Below are 23,366 nucleotides of genomic sequence, written 5' to 3'. Positions count from 1 at the left end.
CCACGGCAGACGGGCAGGCAGGGCGCAGTGCGGATCCGGCTGTGTCCACTCACCCACGGGATATGGGCAGAGACGGTGCTGTGTGGATCTGGCTATGTCCACTGACCCACGGCAGACGGGCAAGCAGGGCGCAGTACGGATCTAGCTGTGTCCACTCACCCACGGCAGACGGTCAGGCAGGGCGTAGTGCGGATCTGGCTGTGTCCACTCACCCACGGCAGACGGTCAGGCAGGGCGCAGTGCGGATCTGGCTGTGTCCACTCACCCACGGCAGGCGGTCAGGCAGGGCGCAGTGTGGATCTGGCTGTGTCCACTCACCCATGGCAGGCGGTCAGGCAGGGCGTAGTGCGGATCTGGCTGTGTCCACTCACCCACGGCAGACGGGCAGGCAGGGCGCAGTGCGGATCCGGCTGTGTCCACTAACCCACGGGAGATGGGCAGAGACGGTGCTGTGTGGATCTGGCTATGTCCACTGACCCACGGCAGACGGGCAGGCAGGGCGCAGTACGGATCTGGCTGTGTCCACTCACCCACGGCAGGCGGTCAGGCAGGGTGCAGTGCGGATCTGGCTGTGTCCACTCTCCCACGGGAGACGGGCAGGCAGGGCACAGTGCGGATCTGGCTGTGTCCACTCACCCATGGGAGACGGGCAGGCAGGGCGCAGTGCGGATCTGGCTGTGTCCACTCACCCACGGGAGACGGGCAGGGAGGGCGCAGTGCGATTTTGGCTGTGTCCACTCACCCACGGGAGACGGGCAGGCAGGGCGCAGCGCCTATCTGGCTGTGTCCACTCGCCCACGGGAGACGGGCAGGCAGGGTGCAGTTTGGATCTGGCTGTGTCCACTCACCCACGGCAGGCGGTCAGGCAGGGCGCAGTGCGGATCTGGCTGTGTCCACTCATTCACGGCAGACGGTCAGGCAGGGCACAGTGCAGATCTGGCTGTGTCCACTCACCCATGGCAGGCGGTCAGGCAGGACGCAGTGCGGATCTGGCTGTGTCCACGCACCCACAGCAGGCGGTCAGGCAGGGCGCAGTGCGGATCTGGCTGTGTCCACTCACCCACGGCAGGCGGTCAGGCAGGGCGCAGTGTGGATCTGGCTGTGTCCACACACCCATGGCAGGCGGTCAGGCAGGGCGTAGTGCGGATCTGGCTGTGTCCACTCACCCACGGCAGACGGGCAGGCAGGGCGCAGTGCGGATCCGGCTGTGTCCACTCACCCACGGGAGATGGGCAGAGACGGTGCTGTGTGGATCTGGCTATGTCCACTGACCCACGGCAGACGGGCAGGCAGGGCACAGTACGGATCTGGCTGTGTCCACTCACCCAAGGCAGGCGGTCAGGCAGGGTGCAGTGCGGATCTGGCTGTGTCCACTCTCCCACGGGATACGGGCAGGCAGGGCACAGTGCGGATCTGTTTGTGTCCACTCACCCATGGGAGACGGGCAGGCAGGGCGCAGTGCGGATCTGGCTGTGTCCACTCACCCACGGGAGACGGGCAGGCAGGGCGCAGTGCGATTTTGGCTGTGTCCACTCACCCACGGGAGACGGGCAGGCAGGGCGCAGTGCCTATCTGGCTGTGTCCACTCGCCCACGGGAGACGGGTAGGCAGGGCGCAGTTTGGATCTGGCTGTGTCCACTCACCCACTGCAGGCGGTCAGGCAGGGCGCAGTGCGGATCTGGCTGTGTCCACTCATTCACGGCAGACGGTCAGGCAGGGCACAGTGCGGATCTGGCTGTGTCCACTCACCCACGGCAGGCGGTCAGGCAGGGCGGAGTGCGGATCTAGCTGTGTCCACGCACCCACAGCAGGCGGTCAGCCAGGGCGCAGTGCGGATCTGGCTGTGTCCACTCACCCACGGCAGATGGTCAGGCAGGGAGCAGTACGGATCTGGCTGTGTCCACTCACCCACGGCAGACGGGCAGGCAGGGCGCAGTGCGGATCTGGCTGTGTCCACTCACACACGGCAGACGGTCAGGCAGGGCGCAGTTCGGATCTGGCTGTGTCCACTCACCCACGGCAGACGGGCAGGCAGGGCGCAGTACGGATCTGGCTGTGTCCACTCACCCACGGCAGGCGGTCAGGCAGGGCGCAGTGCGGATCTGGCTGTGTCCACTAACCCACGGCAGGCGGTCAGGCAGGGCGTAGTGCGGATCTGGCTGTGTCCACTCACCCACGGCAGGCGGTCAGGCAGAGCGCAGTTTGGATCTGGCTGTGTCCACGCACCCACAGCAGGCGGTCAGCAAGGGCGCAGTGCGGATCTGGCTGTGTCCACTGACCGACGGCAGACGGGCAGGCAGGGCGCAGTACGGATCTGGCTGTGTCCACTCACCCACGGCAGGCGGTCAGGCAGGGCGCAGTGCGGATCTGGCTGTGTCCACTCACCCACGGCAGGCGGTCAGGCAGGGCGTAGTGCGGATCTGGCTGTGTCCAGGCACCCACGGCAGACGGGCAGGCAGGGCGCAGTGCGGATCCGGCTGTGTCCACTCACCCACGGGAGATGGGCAGAGACGGTGCTGTGTGGATCTGGCTATGTCCACTCACCCACGGCAGACGGGCAGGCAGTGCGCAGTACGGATCTAGCTGTGTCCACTCACCCACGGCAGGCGGTCAGGCAGGGCGTAGTGCGGATCTGGCTGTGTCCACTCACCCACGGCAGGTGGTCAGGCAGGGCGCAGTGCGGATCTGACTGTGTCCACTCACCCACGGCAGGCGGTCAGGCAGGGCGCAGTGTGGATCTGGCTGTGTCCACACACCCATGGCAGGCGGTCAGGCAGGGCGTAGTGCGGATCTGGCTGTGTCCACTCACCCACGGCAGACGGGCAGGCAGGGCGCAGTGCGGATCCGGCTATGTCCACTCACCCACGGGAGATGGGCAGAGACGGTGCTGTGTGGATCTGGCTATGTCCACTGACCCACGGCAGACGGGCAGGCAGGGCACAGTACGGATCTGGCTGTGTCCACTCACCCAAGGCAGGCGGTCAGGCAGGGTGCAGTGCGGATCTGGCTGTGTCCACTCTCCCACGGGATACGGGCAGGCAGGGCACAGTGCGGATCTGTTTGTGTCCACTCACCCATGGGAGACGAGCAGGCAGGGCGCAGTGCGGATCTGGCTGTGTCCACTCACCCACGGGAGACGGGCAGGCAGGGCGCAGTGCGATTTTGGCTGTGTCCACTCACCCAAGGGAGACGGGCAGGCAGGGCGCAGTTTGGATCTGGCTGTGTCCACTCACCCACTGCAGGCGGTCAGGCAGGGCGCAGTGCGGATCTGGCTGTGTCCACTCTTTCACGGCAGACGGTCAGGCAGGGCACAGTGCGGATCTGGCTGTGTCCACTCACCCACGGCAGGCGGTCAGGCAGGGCGGAGTGCGGATCTGGCTGTGTCCACGCACCCACAGCAGGCGGTCAGCCAGGGCGCAGTGCGGATCTGGCTGTGTCCACTCACCCACGGCAGATGGTCAGGCAGGGCGCAGTACGGATCTGGCTGTGTCCACTCACCCACGGCAGACGGGCAGGCAGGGCCCAGTGCGGATCTGGCTGTGTCCACTCACACACGGCAGACGGTCAGGCAGGGCGCAGTGCGGATCTGGCTGTGTCCACTCACCCACGGCAGACTGGCAGGCAGGGCGCAGTGCGGATCTGGCTGTGTCCACTCGCCCACGGGAGACGGGCAGGCAGGGCGCAGTGCGGATCTGGCTGTGTCCACTCACCCACCGCAGGGGTCAGGCAGGGCGCAGTGCGGTTCTGGCTGTGTCCACTCACCCACGGGAGACGGGTAGGCAAGGCGCAGTGCGGATCTGGCTGTGTCCACTCACCCACGGGAGACGGGCAGAGACGGTGTTGTGTGGATCTGGCTATGTCCACTGACCCACGGCAGAAGGGCAGGCAGGGCGAAGTACGGAGCTGGCTGAGTCCACTCACCTACGACAGGCGGTCAGGAAGGGTGCAGTGTGGATCTGGCTGTGTCCATTCACCCACGGGAGACGGGCAGGCAGGGCGCAGTGCTGATCTGGCTGTGTCCACTCACCCATGGGAGACGGGCAGGCAGGGCGCAGTGCGGATCTGGCTGTGTCCACTCGCCCACGGGAGATGGGCAGGCAGGGCGCAGTGCGGATCTGGCTGTGTCCACTCGCCCACGGGAGACGGGCAGGCAGGGCGCAGTGCGGATCTGGCTGTGTCCACTCGCCCACGGGAGACGGGCAGGCAGGGCGCAGTGCGGATCCGGCTGTGTCCACTCACCCACGGGAGATGGGCAGAGACGGTGCTGTGTGGATCTGGCTATGTCCACTGACCCACGGCAGACGGGAAGGCAGGGCGCAGTACGGATCTGGCTGTGTCCACTCACCCACGGCAGGCGGTCAGGCAGGGCGCAGTACGGATTTGGCTGTGTCCACTCACCCACGGCAGGCGGTCAGGCAGGGTGCAGTGTGGATCTGGCTGTGTCCACTCACCCACGGGAGACGGGCAGGCAGGGCGCAGTGCGGATCTGGCTGTGTCCACTCACCCACGGGAGACGGGCAGGCAGAACGCAGTGCGATTTTGGCTGTGTCCACTCACCCACGGGAGACGGGCAGGCAGGGCGCAGTGCGGATCTGGCTGTGTCTACTCACCCACGGCAGGCGGTCAGGCAGGGCGCAGTGCGGATCTGGCTGTGTCCACTCATTCACGGCAGACGGTCAGGCAGGGCACAGTGCGCATCTGGCTGTGTCCACTCTCCCACGGCAGGCGGTCAGGCAGGGCGCAGTGCGCATCTGGCTGTGTCCACGCACCCACAGCAGGCGGTCAGCCAGGGCGCAGTGCGGATCTGGCTGTGTACACTCACCCAGGGCAGGTGGTCAGGCAGGGCGTAGTGCGGATCTGGCTGTGTCCACTAACCCACGGCAGGCGGGCAGTCAGGGCGCAGTGTGGATCTGGCTGTGTCCACTCACACACGGCAGACGGTCAGGCAGGGCGCAGTGCGGATCTGGCTGTGTCCACTCACCCACGGAAGACGGGTAGGCAGGGCGCAGTGCGGATCTGGCTGTGTCCACTCGCCCACGGGAGACGGGCAGACAGGGCGCAGTGCGGATCTGGCTGTGTCCACTCACCCACGGCAGGCGGTCAGGCAGGGCGCAGTGCGGATCCGGCTGTGTCCAATCACCCCCGGGAGATGGGCAGAGACGGTGCTGTGTGGATCTGGCTATGTCCACTGACCCACGGCAGACGGGCGGGCAGGGCGCAGTACGGATCTGGCTGTGTCCACTCACCCACGGCAGGCGGTCAGGGAGGGCGCAGTGCGGATCTGGCTGTGTCCACTCACCCACGGCAGACGGGCAGGCAGGGCGCAGTGCGGATCTGGCTGTGTCCACTCACCCACGGGAGACGGGTAGGCAAGGCGCAGTGCGGATCTGGCTGTGTCCACTCACCCACGGGAGACGGGCAGAGACGGTGCTGTGTGGATCTGGCTATGTCCACTGACCCACGGCAGACGGGCAGGCAGGGCGCAGGACAGAGCTGGCTGAGTCCACTCACCCACGGCAGGCGGTCAGGCAGGGTGCAGTGTTGATCTGGCTGTGTCCATTCACCCACGGGAGACGGGCAGGCAGGGCGAAGTGCTGATCTGTCTGTGTCCACTCACCCACGGGAGACGGGCAGGCAGGGCGCAGTGCGGTTCTGGCTGTGTCCACTCGCCCACGGGAGATGGGCAGGCAGGGCGCAGTGCGGATTTGGCTGAGTCCACTCGCCCACGGGAGACGGGCAGGCAGGGCGCAGTGCGGATCTGGCTGTGTCCACTCGCCCACGGGAGACGGGCAGGCAGGGCGCAGTGCGGGTCCGGCTGTGTCCACTCACCCATGGGAGATGGGCAGAGACGGTGCTGTGTGGATCTGGCTATGTCCACTGACCCACGGCAGACGGGAAGGCAGGGCGCAGTACGGATCTGGCTGTGTCCACTCACCCACGGCAGGCGGTCAGGCAGGGCGCAGTACGGATCTGGCTGTGTCCACTCACCCACGGCAGGCGGTCAGGCAGGGTGCAGTGCGGATCTGGCTGTGTCCACTCACCCACGGGAGACGGGCAGGCAGGGCGCAGTGCGGATCTGGCTGTGTCCACTCACCCACGGGAGACGGGCAGGCAGGGCGCAGTGCGATTTTGGCTGTGTCCACTCACCCACGGGAGACGGGCATGCAGGGCGCAGTGCCTATCTGGCTGTGTCCACTCGCCCATGGGAGACGGGCAGGCAGGGCGCAGTGGGGATCTGGCTGTGTCCACTCACCCACGGGAGACGGGCAGGCAGGGCGCAGTGCGGATCTGGCTGTGTCCACTCACCCAAGGGAGACGGGCAGGCAGGGCGCAGTGCGGATCCGGCTGTGTCCACTCACCCACGGGAGATGGGCAGAGACGGTGCTGTGTGGATCTGGCTATGTCCACTGACGCACGGCAGGCGGTCAGGCAGGGCGTAGTGCGGATCTGGCTATATCCACTCACCCACGGCGGACGGGAAGGCAGGGCGCAATACGGATATGGCTGTGTCCACTCGCCCACGGGAGACGGGCAGGCAGGGCGCAGTGCGGATCTGGCTGTGTCTACTCACCCACGGCAGGCGGTCAGGCAGGGCGCAGTGCGGATCTGGCTGTGTCCACTCACCCACGGCTGACGGTCAGGCAGGGCGCAAGGCGGATCTGGCTGTGTCCAATCACCCACGGCAGGCGGTCAGTCAGGGCGCAGTGTGGATCCGGCTGTGTCCACGCACCCACAGCAGGCGATCAGCCAGGGCGCAGTACGGATCTGGCTGTGTCCACTCACCCACGGCAGGTGGTCAGGCAGGGCGTAGTGCGGATCTGGCTGTGTCCACTCACCCACGGCAGGCGGGCAGGCAGGGCGCAGTGTGGATCTGGCTGTGTCCACTCACCCACGGGAGACGGGCAGGCAGGGCGCAGTGCGGATCTGGCTGTGTCCACTCACCCACGGGAGACGGGCAGGCAGGGCGCAGTGCGATTTTGGCTGTGTCCACTCACCCACGGGAGACGGGCAGGCAGGGCGCAGTTCCTATCTGGCTGTGTCCACTCGCCCATGGGAGACGGGCAGGCAGGGCGCAGTGTGGATCTGGCTGTGTCCACTCACCCACGGGAGACGGGCAGGCAGGGCGCAGTGCGGATCTGGCTGTGTCCACTCACCCACGGGAGACGGGCAGGTAGGGCGCAGTGCGGATCCGGCTGTGTCCACTCACCCACGGGAGATGGGCAGAGACGGTGCTGTGTGGATCTGGCTATGTCCACTGACCCACGGCAGGCGGTCAGGCAGGGTGCAGTGCGGATCTGGCTGTGTCCACTCACCCACGGGAGACGGGCAAGCAGGGCGCAGTGCGGATCTGGCTGTGTCCACTCACCCACGGGAGATGGGCAGGCAGGGCGCAGTGCAGATCTGGCTGTGTCCACTAACCCACGGGAGACGGGCAGGCAGGGCGCAGTGTGGATTTGGCTGTGTCCACTCACCCACGGGAGACGGGCAGGCAGGGCGCAGTGCATATCTGGCTGTGTCCACTCGCCCACGGGAGACGGGCAGGCATGGCGCAGTGCGGATCTGGCCGTGTCCACGCACCCACGGGAGACCGGCAGGCAGGGCGCAGTGCGGATCTGGCTGTGTCCACTCACCCACGGGAGACGGGCAGGCAGGGCGCAGTGCGGATCCGGCTGTGTCCACTCACCCACGGGAGATGGCTAGAGACGGTGCTGTGTGGATCTGGCTATGTCCACTGACCCACGGCAGACGGGCAGGCAGGGCGCAGTACGGATCTGGCTGTGTCCACTCACCCACGGCAGGCGGTCAGGTAGGGTGCAGTGCGGATCTGGCTGTGTCCACTCACCCACGGGAGACGGGCAGGCAGGGCGCAGTGCGGATCTTGTGTGTGCACTCACCCACAGGAGACGGGCAGAGACGGTGCTGTGTGGATCTGGCTATGTCCACTGACCCACGGCAGACGGACGGGCAGGGCGCAGTACGGATCTGGCTGTGTCCACTCACCCACGGCAGGCGGTCAGGTAGGGTGCAGTGCGGATCTGGCTGTGTCCACTCACCCACGGCAGGCGGTCAGGTAGGGTGCAGTGCGGATCTGGCTGTGTCCACTCACCCACGGCAGACGGTCAGGCAGGGCGCAGTGCGGATCTGGCTGTGTCCACTCACCCACGGCAGACGGGCAGGCAAGGCGCGGTGCGGATCTGGCTGTGTCCACTCGCCCACGGGAGACGGGCAGGCAGGGCGCAGTGCGGATCTGGCTGTGTCCACTCGCACACGGGAGACGGGCAGGCACGGCGCAGTGCGGATCTGGCTGTGTCCACTCGCCCACGGCAGGCGGTCAGGCAGGGCGCAGTGCGGATCTGGCTGTGTCCACTCACCCACGGCAGACGGTCAGGCAGGGCGCCGTGCGGATCTGGCTGTGTCCACTCACCCACGGCAGGCGTTCAGGAAGGCCGCAGTGCGGATCTGGCTGTGTCCACGCACCCACAGCAGGCGGTGAGCCAGGGCGCAGTGCGGATCTGGCTGTGTCCACTCACCCACGGCAGGCGGTCAGGCAGGGCCAGTGCGGATATGGCTGTGTCCACTCACCCACGGGAGACGGGCAGGCAAGGTGCAGTGCGGATCTGGCTGTGTCCACTCACCCACGGGAGACGGGCAGAGACGGTGCTGTGTGGATTTGGCTATGTCCACTGACCCACGGCAGACGGGCGGGCAGGGCGCAGTACGGATCTGGCTGTGTCCACTCACCCACGGCAGGCGGTCAGGGAGGGCGCAGTGCGGATATGGCTGTGTCCACTCACCCATGGCAGACGGTCAGGCAAGGGGCAGTGCGGATCTGGCTGTGTCGACTCACCCACGGGAGACGGGCAGAGACGGTGCTGTGTGGATCTGGCTATGTCCACTGACCCACGGCAGGCGGATAGGCAGGGCGCAGTGCGGATCTGGCTGTGTCCACTCACCCACGGCAGACGGGTAGGCAGGGCGCAGTGCGGATCTGGCTGTGTCCACTCGCCCACGGGAGACGGGCAGGCAGGGCGCAGTGCGGATCTCGCTGTGTCTACTCACCCACGGCAGGCGGTCAGGCAGGGCGCAGTGCGGATCTGGCTGTGTCCACTCTCCCACGGGATACGGGCAGGCAGGGCACAGTGCGGATCTGTTTGTGTCCACTCACCCATGGGAGATGGGCAGGCAGGGCGCAGTGCGGATCTGGCTGTGTCCACTCACCCACGGGAGACGGGCAGGCAGGGCGCAGTGCGATTTTGGCTGTGTCCACTCACCCAAGGGAGACGGGCAGGCAGGGCGCAGTTTGGATCTGGCTGTGTCCACTCACCCACTGCAGGCGGTCAGGCAGGGCGCAGTGCGGATCTGGCTGTGTCCACTCTTTCACGGCAGACGGTCAGGCAGGGCACAGTGCGGATCTGGCTGTGTCCACTCACCCACGGCAGGCGGTCAGGCAGGGCGGAGTGCGGATCTGGCTGTGTCCACGCACCCACAGCAGGCGGTCAGCCAGGGCGCAGTGCGGATCTGGCTGTGTCCACTCACCCACGGCAGATGGTCAGGCAGGGCGCAGTACGGATCTGGTTGTGTCCACTCACCCACGGCAGACGGGCAGGCAGGGCCCAGTGCGGATCTGGCTGTGTCCACTCACACACGGCAGACGGTCAGGCAGGGCGCAGTGCGGATCTGGCTGTGTCCACTCACCCACGGCAGACTGGCAGGCAGGGCGCAGTGCGGATCTGGCTGTTTCCACTCGCCCACGGGAGACGGGCAGGCAGGGCGCAGTGCGGATCTGGCTGTGTCCACTCACCCACCGCAGGGGTCAGGCAGGGCGCAGTGCGGTTCTGGCTGTGTCCACTCACCCACGGGAGACGGGTAGGCAAGGCGCAGTGCGGATCTGGCTGTGTCCACTCACCCACGGGAGACGGGCAGAGACGGTGTTGTGTGGATCTGGCTATGTCCACTGACCCACGGCAGAAGGGCAGGCAGGGCGCAGTACGGAGCTGGCTGAGTCCACTCACCTACGACAGGCGGTCAGGAAGGGTGCAGTGTGGATCTGGCTGTGTCCATTCACCCACGGGAGACGGGCAGGCAGGGCGCAGTGCTGATCTGGCTGTGTCCACTCACCCATGGGAGACGGGCAGGCAGGGCGCAGTGCGGATCTGGTTGTGTCCACTCGCCCACGGGAGATGGGCAGGCAGGGCGCAGTGCGGATCTGGCTGTGTCCACTCGCCCACGGGAGACGGGCAGGCAGGGCGCAGTGCGGATCTGGCTGTGTCCACTCGCCCACGGGAGACGGGCAGGCAGGGCGCAGTGCGGATCCGGCTGTGTCCACTCACCCACGGGAGATGGGCAGAGACGGTGCTGTGTGGATCTGGCTATGTCCACTGACCCACGGCAGACGGGAAGGCAGGGCGCAGTACGGATCTGGCTGTGTCCACTCACCCACGGCAGGCGGTCAGGCAGGGCGCAGTACGGATTTGGCTGTGTCCACTCACCCACGGCAGGCGGTCAGGCAGGGTGCAGTGTGGATCTGGCTGTGTCCACTCACCCACGGGAGACGGGCAGGCAGGGCGCAGTGCGGATCTGGCTGTGTCCACTCACCCACGGGAGACGGGCAGGCAGAACGCAGTGCGATTTTGGCTGTGTCCACTCACCCACGGGAGACGGGCAGGCAGGGCGCAGTGCGGATCTGGCTGTGTCTACTCACCCACGGCAGGCGGTCAGGCAGGGCGCAGTGCGGATCTGGCTGTGTCCACTCATTCACGGCAGACGGTCAGGCAGGGCAGAGTGCGCATCTGGCTGTGTCCACTCTCCCACGGCAGGCGGTCAGGCAGGGCGCAGTGCGCATCTGGCTGTGTCCACGCACCCACAGCAGGCGGTCAGCCAGGGCGCAGTGCGGATCTGGCTGTGTACACTCACCCAGGGCAGGTGGTCAGGCAGGGCGTAGTGCGGATCTGGCTGTGTCCACTAACCCACGGCAGGCGGGCAGGCAGGGCGCAGTGTGGATCTGGCTGTGTCCACTCACACACGGCAGACGGTCAGGCAGGGCGCAGTGCGGATCTGGCTGTGTCCACTCACCCACGGAAGACGGGTAGGCAGGGCGCAGTGCGGATCTGGCTGTGTCCACTCGCCCACGGGAGACGGGCAGACAGGGCGCAGTGCGGATCTGGCTGTGTCCACTCACCCACGGCAGGCGGTCAGGCAGGGCGCAGTGCGGATCCGGCTGTGTCCAATCACCCCCGGGAGATGGGCAGAGACGGTGCTGTGTGGATCTGGCTATGTCCACTGACCCACGGCAGACGGGCGGGCAGGGCGCAGTACGGATCTGGCTGTGTCCACTCACCCACGGCAGGCGGTCAGGGAGGGCGCAGTGCGGATCTGGCTGTGTCCACTCACCCACGGGAGACGGGCAGGCAGGGCGCAGTGCGGATCTGGCTGTGTCCACTCACCCACGGGAGACGGGTAGGCAAGGCGCAGTGCGGATCTGGCTGTGTCCACTCACCCACGGGAGACGGGCAGAGACGGTGCTGTGTGGATCTGGCTATGTCCACTGACCCACGGCAGACGGGCAGGCAGGGCGCAGGACAGAGCTGGCTGAGTCCACTCACCCACGGCAGGCGGTCAGGCAGGGTGCAGTGTTGATCTGGCTGTGTCCATTCACCCACGGGAGACGGGCAGGCAGGGCGAAGTGCTGATCTGTCTGTGTCCACTCACCCACGGGAGACGGGCAGGCAGGGCGCAGTGCGGTTCTGGCTGTGTCCACTCGCCCACGGGAGATGGGCAGGCAGGGCGCAGTGCGGATCTGGCTGAGTCCACTCGCCCACGGGAGACGGGCAGGCAGGGCGCAGTGCGGATCTGGCTGTGTCCACTCGCCCACGGGAGACGGGCAGGCAGGGCGCAGTGCGGGTCCGGCTGTGTCCACTCACCCAGGGGAGATGGGCAGAGACGGTGCTGTGTGGATCTGGCTATGTCCACTGACCCACGGCAGACGGGAAGGCAGGGCGCAGTACGGATCTGGCTGTGTCCACTCACCCACGGCAGGCGGTCAGGCAGGGCGCAGTACGGATCTGGCTGTGTCCACTCACCCACGGCAGGCGGTCAGGCAGGGTGCAGTGCGGATCTGGCTGTGTCCACTCACCCACGGGAGACGGGCAGGCAGGGCGCAGTGCGGATCTGGCTGTGTCCACTCACCCACGGGAGACGGGCAGGCAGGGCGCAGTGCGATTTTGGCTGTGTCCACTCACCCACGGGAGACGGGCATGCAGGGCGCAGTGCCTATCTGGCTGTGTCCACTCGCCCATGGGAGACGGGCAGGCAGGGCGCAGTGGGGATCTGGCTGTGTCCACTCACCCACGGGAGACGGGCAGGCAGGGCGCAGTGCGGATCTGGCTGTGTCCACTCACCCAAGGGAGACGGGCAGGCAGGGCGCAGTGCGGATCCGGCTGTGTCCACTCACCCACGGGAGATGGGCAGAGACGGTGCTGTGTGGATCTGGCTATGTCCACTGACGCACGGCAGGCGGTCAGGCAGGGCGTAGTGCGGATCTGGCTATGTCCACTCACCCACGGCGGACGGGAAGGCAGGGCGCAGTACGGATATGGCTGTGTCCACTCGCCCACGGGAGACGGGCAGGCAGGGCGCAGTGCGGATCTGGCTGTGTCTACTCACCCACGGCAGGCGGTCAGGCAGGGCGCAGTGCGGATCTGGCTGTGTCCACTCACCCACGGCTGACGGTCAGGCAGGGCGCAAGGCGGATCTGGCTGTGTCCAATCACCCACGGCAGGCGGTCAGTCAGGGCGCAGTGTGGATCCGGCTGTGTCCACGCACCCACAGCAGGCGATCAGCCAGGGCGCAGTACGGATCTGGCTGTGTCCACTCACCCACGGCAGACGGTCAGGCAGGGCGTAGTGCGGATCTGGCTGTGTCCACTCACCCACGGCAGGCGGGCAGGCAGGGCGCAGTGTGGATCTGGCTGTGTCCACTCACCCACGGGAGACGGGCAGGCAGGGCGCAGTGCGGATCTGGCTGTGTCCACTCACCCACGGGAGACGGGCAGGCAGGGCGCAGTGCGATTTTGGCTGTGTCCACTCACCCACGGGAGACGGGCAGGCAGGGCGCAGTTCCTATCTGGCTGTGTCCACTCGCCCATGGGAGACGGGCAGGCAGGGCGCAGTGTGGATCTGGCTGTGTCCACTCACCCACGGGAGACGGGCAGGCAGGGCGCAGTGCGGATCTGGCTGTGTCCACTCACCCACGGGAGACGGGCAGGTAGGGCGCAGTGCGGATCCGGCTGTGTCCACTCACCCACGGGAGATGGGCAGAGACGGTGCTGTGTGGATCTGGCTATGTCCACTGACCCACGGCAGGCGTTCAGGCAGGGTGCAGTGCGGATCTGGCTGTGTCCACTCACCCACGGGAGACGGGCAAGCAGGGCGCAGTGCGGATCTGGCTGTGTCCACTCACCCACGGGAGATGGGCAGGCAGGGCGCAGTGCAGATCTGGCTGTGTCCACTAACCCACGGGAGACGGGCAGGCAGGGCGCAGTGTGGATTTGGCTGTGTCCACTCACCCACGGGAGACGGGCAGGCAGGGCGCAGTGCATATCTGGCTGTGTCCACTCGCCCACGGGAGACGGGCAGGCATGGCGCAGTGCGGATCTGGCCGTGTCCACGCACCCACGGGAGACCGGCAGGCAGGGCGCAGTGCGGATCTGGCTGTGTCCACTCACCCACGGGAGACGGGCAGGCAGGGCGCAGTGCGGATCCGGCTGTGTCCACTCACCCACGGGAGATGGGTAGAGACGGTGCTGTGTGGATCTGGCTATGTCCACTGACCCACGGCAGACGGGCAGGCAGGGCGCAGTACGGATCTGGCTGTGTCCACTCACCCACGGCAGGCGGTCAGGTAGGGTGCAGTGCGGATCTGGCTGTGTCCACTCACCCACGGGAGACGGGCAGGCAGGGCGCAGTGCGGATCTTGTGTGTGCACTCACCCACAGGAGACGGGCAGAGACGGTGCTGTGTGGATCTGGCTATGTCCACTGACCCACGGCAGACGGACGGGCAGGGCGCAGTACGGATCTGGCTGTGTCCACTCACCCACGGCAGGCGGTCAGGTAGGGTGCAGTGCGGATCTGGCTGTGTCCACTCACCCACGGCAGGCGGTCAGGTAGGGTGCAGTGCGGATCTGGCTGTGTCCACTCACCCACGGCAGACGGTCAGGCAGGGCGCAGTGCGGATCTGGCTGTGTCCACTCACCCACGGCAGACGGGCAGGCAAGGCGCGGTGCGGATCTGGCTGTGTCCACTCGCCCACGGGAGACGGGCAGGCAGGGCGCAGTGCGGATCTGGCTGTGTCCACTCGCACACGGGAGACGGGCAGGCACGGCGCAGTGCGGATCTGGCTGTGTCCACTCGCCCACGGCAGGCGGTCAGGCAGGGCGCAGTGCGGATCTGGCTGTGTCCACTCACCCACGGCAGACGGTCAGGCAGGGCGCAGTGCGGATCTGGCTGTGTCCACGCACCCACAGCAGGCGGTGAGCCAGGGCGCAGTGCGGATCTGGCTGTGTCCACTCACCCACGGCAGGCGGTCAGGCAGGGCCAGTGCGGATATGGCTGTGTCCACTCACCCACGGGAGACGGGCAGGCAAGGTGCAGTGCGGATCTTGTGTGTGCACTCACCCACGGGAGACGGGCAGAGACGGTGCTGTGTGGATCTGGCTATGTCCACTGACCCACGGCAGACGGGCGGGCAGGGCGCAGTACGGATCTGGCTGTGTCCACTCACCCACGGCAGGCGGTCAGGCAGGGTGCAGTGCGGATCTGGCTGTGTCCACTCACCCACGGGAGACGGGCAGGCAGGGCGCAGTGCGGATCTGGCTGTGTCCACTCACCCACGGGAGACGGGCAGGCAGGGCGCAGTGCGGATCTGGCTGTGTCCACTCACCCACGGGAGACGGGCAGAGACGGTGCTGTGTGGATTTGGCTATGTCCACTGACCCACGGCAGACGGGCGGGCAGGGCGCAGTACGGATCTGGCTGTGTCCACTCACCCACGGCAGGCGGTCAGGGAGGGCGCAGTGCGGATATGGCTGTGTCCACTCACCCATGGCAGACGGTCAGGCAAGGGGCAGTGCGGATCTGGCTGTGTCGACTCACCCACGGGAGACGGGCAGAGACGGTGCTGTGTGGATCTGGCTATGTCCACTGACCCACGGCAGGCGGATAGGCAGGGCGCAGTGCGGATCTGGCTGTGTCCACTCACCCACGGCAGACGGGTAGGCAGGGCGCAGTGCGGATCTGGCTGTGTCCACTCGCCCACGGGAGACGGGCAGGCAGGGCGCAGTGCGGATCTCGCTGTGTCTACTCACCCACGGCAGGCGGTCAGGCAGGGCGCAGTGCGGATCTGGCTGTGTCCACACATTCACGGCAGACGGTCAGGCAGGGCACAGTGCGGATCTGGCTGTGTCCACTCACCCACGGCAGGCGGTCAGGCAGGGCGCAGTGCGGATCTGGCTGTGTCCACGCACCCACAGCAGGCGGTCAGCCAGGGCGCAGTGCGGATCTGGCTGTGTCCACTCACCCAGGGCAGGTGGTCAGGCAGGGCGTAGTGCGGATCTGGCTGTGTCCACTCACCCACGGCAGGCGGGCAGGCAGGGCGCAGTGTGGATCTGGCTGTGTCCACTTACCCACGGCAGACGGTCAGGCAGGGCGCAGTGCGGATCTGGCTGTGTCCACTCACCCACGGAAGACGGGTAGGCAGGGCGCAGTGCGGATCTGGCTGTGTCCACTCGCCCACGGGAGACGGGCAGGCAGGGCGCAGTGCGGATCTGACTGTGTCCACTCACCCACGGCAGGCGGTCAGGCAGGGCGCAGTGCGGATCTGGCTGTGTCCACTCATTCACGGCAGACGGTCAGGCAGGGCATTGTGCGGATCTGGCTGTGTCCACTCACCCATGGCAGGCGGTCAGGCAGGGCGCAGTGCGGATCTGGCTGTGTCCACGCACCCACAGCAGGCGGTCAGCCAGGGCGCAGTGCGGATCTGGCTGTGTCCACTCACCCACGGCAGACGGTCAGGAAGGGCGCAGTACGGATCTGGCTGTGTCCACTCACCCACGGCACACGGGCAGGCAGGGCGCAGTGCGGATCTGGCTATGTCCACTCACCCACAGCAGACGGTCAGGCAGGGCGCAGTGCGGATCTGGCTGTGTCCACTCACCCACGGCAGATGGGCAGGCAGGGCGCAGTGCGGATCTGGCTGTGTCCACTCGCCCACGGGAGACGGGCAGGCAGGGCGCAGTGCGGATCTGGCTGTGTCCACTCACCCACGGCAGGCGGTCAGGCAGGGCGCAGTGCGGATCTGGCTGTGTCCACTCACCCACGGGAGACGGGCAGGCAGGGCGCAGTGCGGATCTGGCTGTGTCCACTCACCCACGGGAGACGGGTAGGCAAGGCGCAGTGCGGATCTGGCTGTGTCCACTCACCCACGGGAGACGGTCAGAGACGATGCTGTGTGGATCTGGCTATGTCCACTGACCCACGGCAGACGGGTAGGCAAGGCGCAGTGCGGATCTGGCTGTGTCCACTCACCCACGGGAGACGGGCAGGCAGGGCACAGTGCGGATCTGGCTGTGTCCACTCACCCACGGGAGGCGGGCAGGCAGGGCGCAGTGCGGATCTCGCTGTGTCCACTCACCCACGGGAGACGGGCAGGCAGGGGGCAGTACGATTTTGGCTGTGTCCACTCACCCACCTGAGACGGGCAGGCAGGGCGCAGTGCCAATCTGGCTGTGTCCACTCGCCCATGGGAGACGGGCAGGCAGGGCGCAGTGCGGATCTGGCTGTGTCCACTCACCCACGGGAGACGGGCAGGCAGGGCGCAGTGCGGATCTGGCTGTGTCCACTCACCCACGGGAGACGGGCAGGTAGGGCGCAGTGCGGATCCGGCTGTGTCCACTCACCCACGGGAGATGGGCAGAGACGGTGCTGTGTGGATCTGGCTATGTCCACTGACCCACGGCAGGCGGTCAGGCAGGGCGTAGTAGGGATCTGGCTGTGTCCACTCACCCACGGTAGATGGGAAGGCAGGGCGCAGTGCGGATCTGGCTGTGTCCACTCACCCACGGGAGATGGGCACGCAGGGCGCAGTGCCGATCTGGCTGTGTCCACTCACCCACGGGAGATGGGCAGGCAGGGCGCAGTGCGGATCTGGCTGTGTCCACTCACCCACGGGAGACGGGCAAGCAGGGCGCAGTGCGGATCTGGCTGTGTCCACTCACCCACGGGAGATGGGCAGGCAGGGCGCAGTGCAGATCTGGCTGTGTCCACTCACCCACGGGAGACGGGCAGGCATGGCGCAGTGCGGATTTGGCTGTGTCCACTCACCCACGGGAGACGGGCAGGCAGGGCGCAGTGCGTATCTGGAGGTGTCCACTCGCCCACGGGAGACGGGCAGGCAGGGCGCAGTGCGGATCTGGCCGTGTCCACTCACCCACCGGAGACCGGCAGGCAGGGCGCAGTGCGGATCTGGCTGTGTCCACTCACCCACGGGAGACGGGCAGGCAGGGCGCAGTGCGGATCCGGCTGTGTCCACTCACCCACGGGAGATGGGCAGAGACGGTGCTGTGTGGATCTGGCTATATCCACTGACCCACGGCAGGCGGATAGGCAGGGCGCAGTGCGGATCTGGCTATGTCCACTCACCCACGGCAGACGGGTAGGCAGGGCGCAGTGCGGATCTGGCTGTGTCCACTCGCCCACGGGAGACGGGCAGGCAGGGCGCAGTGCGGATCTCGCTGTGTCTACTCACCCACGGCAGGCGGTCAGGCAGGGCGCATTGCGGATCTGGCTGTGTCCACACATTCACGGCACACGGTCAGGCAGGGCACAGTGCGGATCTGGCTGTGTCCACTCACCCACGGCAGGCGGTCAGGCAGGGCGCAGTGCGGATCTGGCTGTGTCCACGCACCCACAGCAGGCGGTCAGCCAGGGGGCAGTGCGGATCTGGCTGTGTCCACTCACCCAGGGCAGGTGGTCAGGCAGGGCGTAGTGCGGATCTGGCTGTGTCCACTCACCCACGGCAGGCGGGCAGGCAGGGCGCAGTGCGGATCTGGCGGTGTCCACTCACCCACGGGAGACGGGCAGGCAGGGCGCAGTGCGGATCTGGCTATGTCCACTCACCCACGGGAGACGGGCAGAGACGGTGCTGTGTGGATTTGGCTATGTCCACTGACCTACGGCAGACGGGCGGGCAGGGCGCACTACGGATCTGGCTGTGTCCACTCACTCACAGGAGATGGGCAGGCAGGTCGCAGTGCGGATCTGGCTGTGTACACTCACCCACGGGAGACGGGCAGGCAGGGCGCAGTGCGGATCTGGCTGTGTCCACTCACCCACAACAGACGGGCAGGCAGGGCGCAGAGCGGATCCGGGTGTGTCCACTCACCCACGGGAGATAGGCAGAGATGGTGCTGTGTTGATCTGGCTATGTCTACTGTCCCACGGCAGACGGGCAAGCAGGGCGCAGTACGGATCTGGCTGTGTCCACTCGCCCACAGGAGACGGGCAGGCAGGGCGCAGTGCGTATTTGGCTGTATCCACTCGCCCACGGGAGACGGGCAGGCAGGGCGCAATGCGGATCTGGCTGTGTCCACTCACCCACGGCAGGCGGTCAGGCAGGGTGCTGTGCGGATCTGGCTGTGTCCACTCACCCACGGGAGACGGGTAGGAAGGGCGCAGTGCGGATCTGGCTGTGTCCACTCACCCACGGGAGACGGGCAGGAAGGGCTCAGGGCGGATCTGGCTGTGTCCACTAACCCACGGGAGATGGGCAGAGACGGTGCTGTGTGGATCTGCCTATGTCCACTGACCCACGGCAGACGGGCAGGCAGGGCGCAGTACGGATCTGGCTATGTCCACGCACCCACAGCACGCGGTCAGCCAGGGCGCAGTGCGGATCTGGCTGTGTCCAGTCACCCACGGCAGACGGTCAGGCAGGGTACAGTACGGATCTGGCTGTGTCCACTCACTTACGGCAGACGGGCAGGCAGGGCGCAGTGTGGATCTGGCTGTGTCCACTCACCCACGGCAGACGGTCAGGCAGGGCGTAGTGCGGATCTGGCTGTGTCCACTCACCCACGGCAGGCGGGCAGGCAGGGCGCAGTGAGGATCTGGCTGTGTCCACTCATTCACGGCAGACGGTCAGGCAGGGCACAGTGCGGATCTGGCTGTGTCCACTCGCCCACGGGAGACGGGCAGGCAGGGTGCAGTGCGGATCTGGCTGTGTCCACTCACCCACGGGAGACGGGCAGGCAGGGCGCAGTGCGGATCTGGCTGTGTCCACTCACCCACGGGAGACGGGCAGGCAGGGCGCAGTGCGGATCTGGCTGTGTCCACTCACCAACGGGAGACGGGCAGGCAGGGCGCAGTGCGGATCCGGCTGTGTCCACTCACCAACGGGAGATGGGCAGAGACGATGCTGTGTGGATCTGGCTATGTCCACTGACCCACGGCAGACGGGCAGGCAGGGCGCAGTACGGATCTGGCTGTGTCCACTCACCCACGGCATGCGGACAGGCAGGGCGCAGTGCGGGTCTGGCTGTGTCCACTCACCCACGGCAGGAGGTCAGGCAGGGCGTAGTGCGGATCTTGCTGTGTCCACTCACCCACGGCAGACGGGCAGGCAGGGCGCAGTGTGGATCTGGCTGTGTCCACTCACCCACGGCAGGCTGTCAGGCAGGGCGCAGTGCGGATCTGGCTGTGTCCACTCACCCACGGCAGACGGTCAGGCAGGGCGCCGTGCGGATCTGGCTGTGTCCACTCCCCCACGGCAGGCGGTCAGGCAGGGCGCAGTGCGGATCTGGCTGTGTCCACGCACCCACGGCAGGCGGTCAGCCAGGGCGCAGTGCGGATCTGGCTGTGTCCACTCACCCACGGCAGGCGGTCAGGCAGGGCCAGTGCGGATATGGCTGTGTCCACTCACCCACGGCAGACGGTCAGGAAGGGCGCAGTGCGGATCTGGCTGTGTCCACACACCCAAGGGAGATGGGCAGGCAGGGCGCAGTGCGGATCTGGCTGTGTCCACTCACCCACGGGAGACGGGCAGGCAGGGCGCAGTGCGGATCTGGCTGTGTCCACTCACCCACGGCACACGGTCAGGCAGGGCGCAGTGCGGATCTGGCTGTGTCCACTCACCCACGGGAGACGGGCAGGAAGGGCGCCGTGCGGATCTGGCTGTGTCCACTCACCCACGGCACACGGTCAGGCAGGGTGCTGTGCGGATCTGGCTGTGTCCAATCACCCACGGGAGACGGGCAGGCAGGGCGCAGTGCAGATCTGGCTGTGTCCACTCACCCACGGGAGACGGGCAGGCAGGGCGCAGTGCGGATCTGGCTGTGTCCACTCACCCACCGGAGACGGGCAGAGACGGTGCTGTGTGGATCTGGCTATGTCCACTGACCCACGGCAGACGGGCGGGCAGGGCGCAGTACGGATCTGGCTGTGTATACTCACGCACGGCAGGCGGTCAGGGAGGGCGCAGTGCGGATATTGCTGTGTCCACTCACCCACGGCAGACGGTCATTCAGGGGGCAGTGCGGATCTGGCTGTGTCCACTCACCCACGGGAGACGGGCAGAGACGGTGCTGTGTGGATCTGGCTATGTCCATTGACCCACGGCAGGCGGTCAGGCAGGGCGCAGTGCGGATATCGCTGTGTCCACTCACACACGGCAGACTGTCAGGCAGGGGGCAGTGCGGATCTGGCTGTGTCCTCTCACCCACGGGAGACGGGCAGGCAGGGCGCAGTGCGGATCTGGCTGTGTCCACTCACCCACAGGAGACGGGCAGGCAAGGCGCAGTGCGGATCTGGCTGTGTCCACTCGCCACGGGAGACGGGCAGGCAGGGCGCAGTGCGGATCTGGCCGTGTCCACTCACCCACGGCAGGCGGTCAGGAAGGGCGCAGTGCGGATCTGGCTGTGTCCACGCACCAACAGCAGGCGGTCAGCCAGGGCGCAGTGCGGATCTGGCTGTGTCCACTCACCCACGGCAGGCGGTCAGGCAGGGCCAGTGCGGATATGGCTGTGTCCACTCACCCACGGCAGACGGTCAGGCAGGGCGCAGTGCGGATCTGGCTTTGTCCACACACCCACGGGAGACGGGCAGGCAGGGCGCAGTGCGGATCTGGCTGTGTCCACTCACCCACGGGAGACGGGCAGGCAAGGCGCAGTGCGGATCTTGTGTGTGCACTCACCCACGGGAGACGGGCAGAGACGGTGCTGTGTGGATCTGGCTATGTCCACTGACCCACGGCAGACGGGCGGGCAGGGCGCAGTATGGATCTGGCTGTGTCCACTCACCCACGGCAGGCGGTCAGGCAGGGTGCAGTGCGGATCTGGCTGTGTCCACTCACCCACGGGAGACGGGCAGGCAGGGCGCAGTGCGGATCTGGCTGTGTCCACTCACCCACGGGAGACGGGCAGGCAGGGCGCAGTGCGGATATGGCTGTGTCCACTCACCCACGGGAGACGGGCATAGATGGTGCTGTGTGGATCTGGCTATGTCCACTGTCCCACGGCAGACGGGCGGGCAGGGCGCAGTACGGATCTGGCTGTGTCCACTCACCCACGGCAGGCGGTCAGGGAGGGCGCAGTGTGGATATTGCTGTGTCCACTCACCCACGGCAGACGGTCAGGCAGGGGGCAGTGCGGATCTGGCTGTGTCCACTCACCCACGGCAGGCGGTCAGGCAGGGCCAGTGCGGATATGGCTGTGTCCACTCACCCACGGCAGACGGTCAGGCAGGGCGCAGTGCGGATCTGGCTTTGTCCACACACCCACGGGAGACGGGAAGGCAGGGCGCAGTGCGGATCTGGCTGTGTCCACTCACCCACGGGAGACGGGCAGGCAAGGCGCAGTGCGGATCTTGTGTGTGCACTCACCCACGGGAGACGGGCAGAGACGGTGCTGTGTGGATCTGGCTATGTCCACTGACCCACGGCAGACGGGCGGGCAGGGCGCAGTACGGATCTGGCTGTGTCCACTCAACCACGGCAGGCGGTCAGGCAGGGTGCAGTGCGGATATGGCTGTGTCCACTCACCCACGGAAGACGGGCAGGCAGGGCGCAGTGCGGATCTGGCTGTGTCCACTCACCCACGGGAGACGGGCAGGCAGGGCGCAGTGCGGATCTGGCTGTGTCCACTCACCCACGGGAGACGGGCAGAGACTGTGCTGTGTGGATCTGGCTATGTCCACTGTCCCACGGCAGACGGGCGGGCAGGGCGCAGTACGGATCTGGCTGTGTCCACTCACCCACGGCAGGCGGTCAGGGAGGGCGCAGTGTGGATATTGCTGTGTCCACTCACCCACGGCAGACGGTCAGGCAGGGGGCAGTGCGGATCTGGCTGTGTCCACTCACCCACGGGAGACGGGCAGAGACGGTGCGGTGTGGATCTGGCTATGTCCACTGACCCACGGCAGGCAGTCAGGCAGGGCGCAGTGCGGATCTGGCTGTGTCCACTCACCCACGGCAGACGGTCAGGCAGGGCGCAGTGCGGATCTGGCTGTGTCTACTCACGCACGGCAGGCGGTCAGGCAGGGCGCAGTGCGGATCTGGCTGTGTCCACGCACCCACGGCAGGCGGTCAGCCAGGGCGCAGTGCGGATCTGGCTGTGTCCACTGACCCACGGCAGATGGGCAGGCAGGGCGCAGTGCGGATCTGGCTGTGTCCACTCACCCACGGGAGACGGGCAGTCAGGGTGCAGTGCGGATTTGACTGTGTTCACTCACCCACGGCAGGCGGTCAGGCAGGGCGCAGTGCGGATCTGGCTGTGTCCACTCACCCACGGCAGACGGGCAGGCAGGGCGCAGTGCGGATCTGGCTGTGTCCACTGACCCACGGCAGACGGTCAGGCAGGGCGTAGTGCGGATCTGGCTGTGTCCACTCACCCACGGCAGACGGGCAGGCAGGGCGCAGTGCGGATCTGGCTGTGTCCACTCACCCACGGGAGACGGGCAGGCAGGGCGCAGTGCGGATCCGGCATGTCCACTCACCCACGGGAGATGGGCAGAGACGGTGCTGTGTGGATCTGGCTATGTCCACTGACCCACGGCAGACGGGCAGGCAGGGCGCAGTACGTGTCTGGCTGTGTCCACTCACCCACGGCAGACGGGCAGGCAGAGCGCAATGCAGATCTGGCTGTGTCCACTCACCCACGGCAGACGGTCAGGCAGGGCGCATGGCGGATCTGGCTGTGTCCAATCACCCACGGCAGATGGGCAGGCAGGGCGCAGTGCGGATCTGGCTGTGTCCACTCGCCCACGGGAGACGGGCAGGCACGGCGCAGTGCGGATCTGGCTGTGTCCACTCACACACGGC

This window comes from Microcebus murinus, chromosome 22, assembly GCF_040939455.1.
Source record: "Microcebus murinus isolate Inina chromosome 22, M.murinus_Inina_mat1.0, whole genome shotgun sequence".
Lineage (NCBI taxonomy): Eukaryota > Metazoa > Chordata > Mammalia > Primates > Cheirogaleidae > Microcebus > Microcebus murinus.
This window is presented reverse-complemented; position numbering follows the sequence as displayed.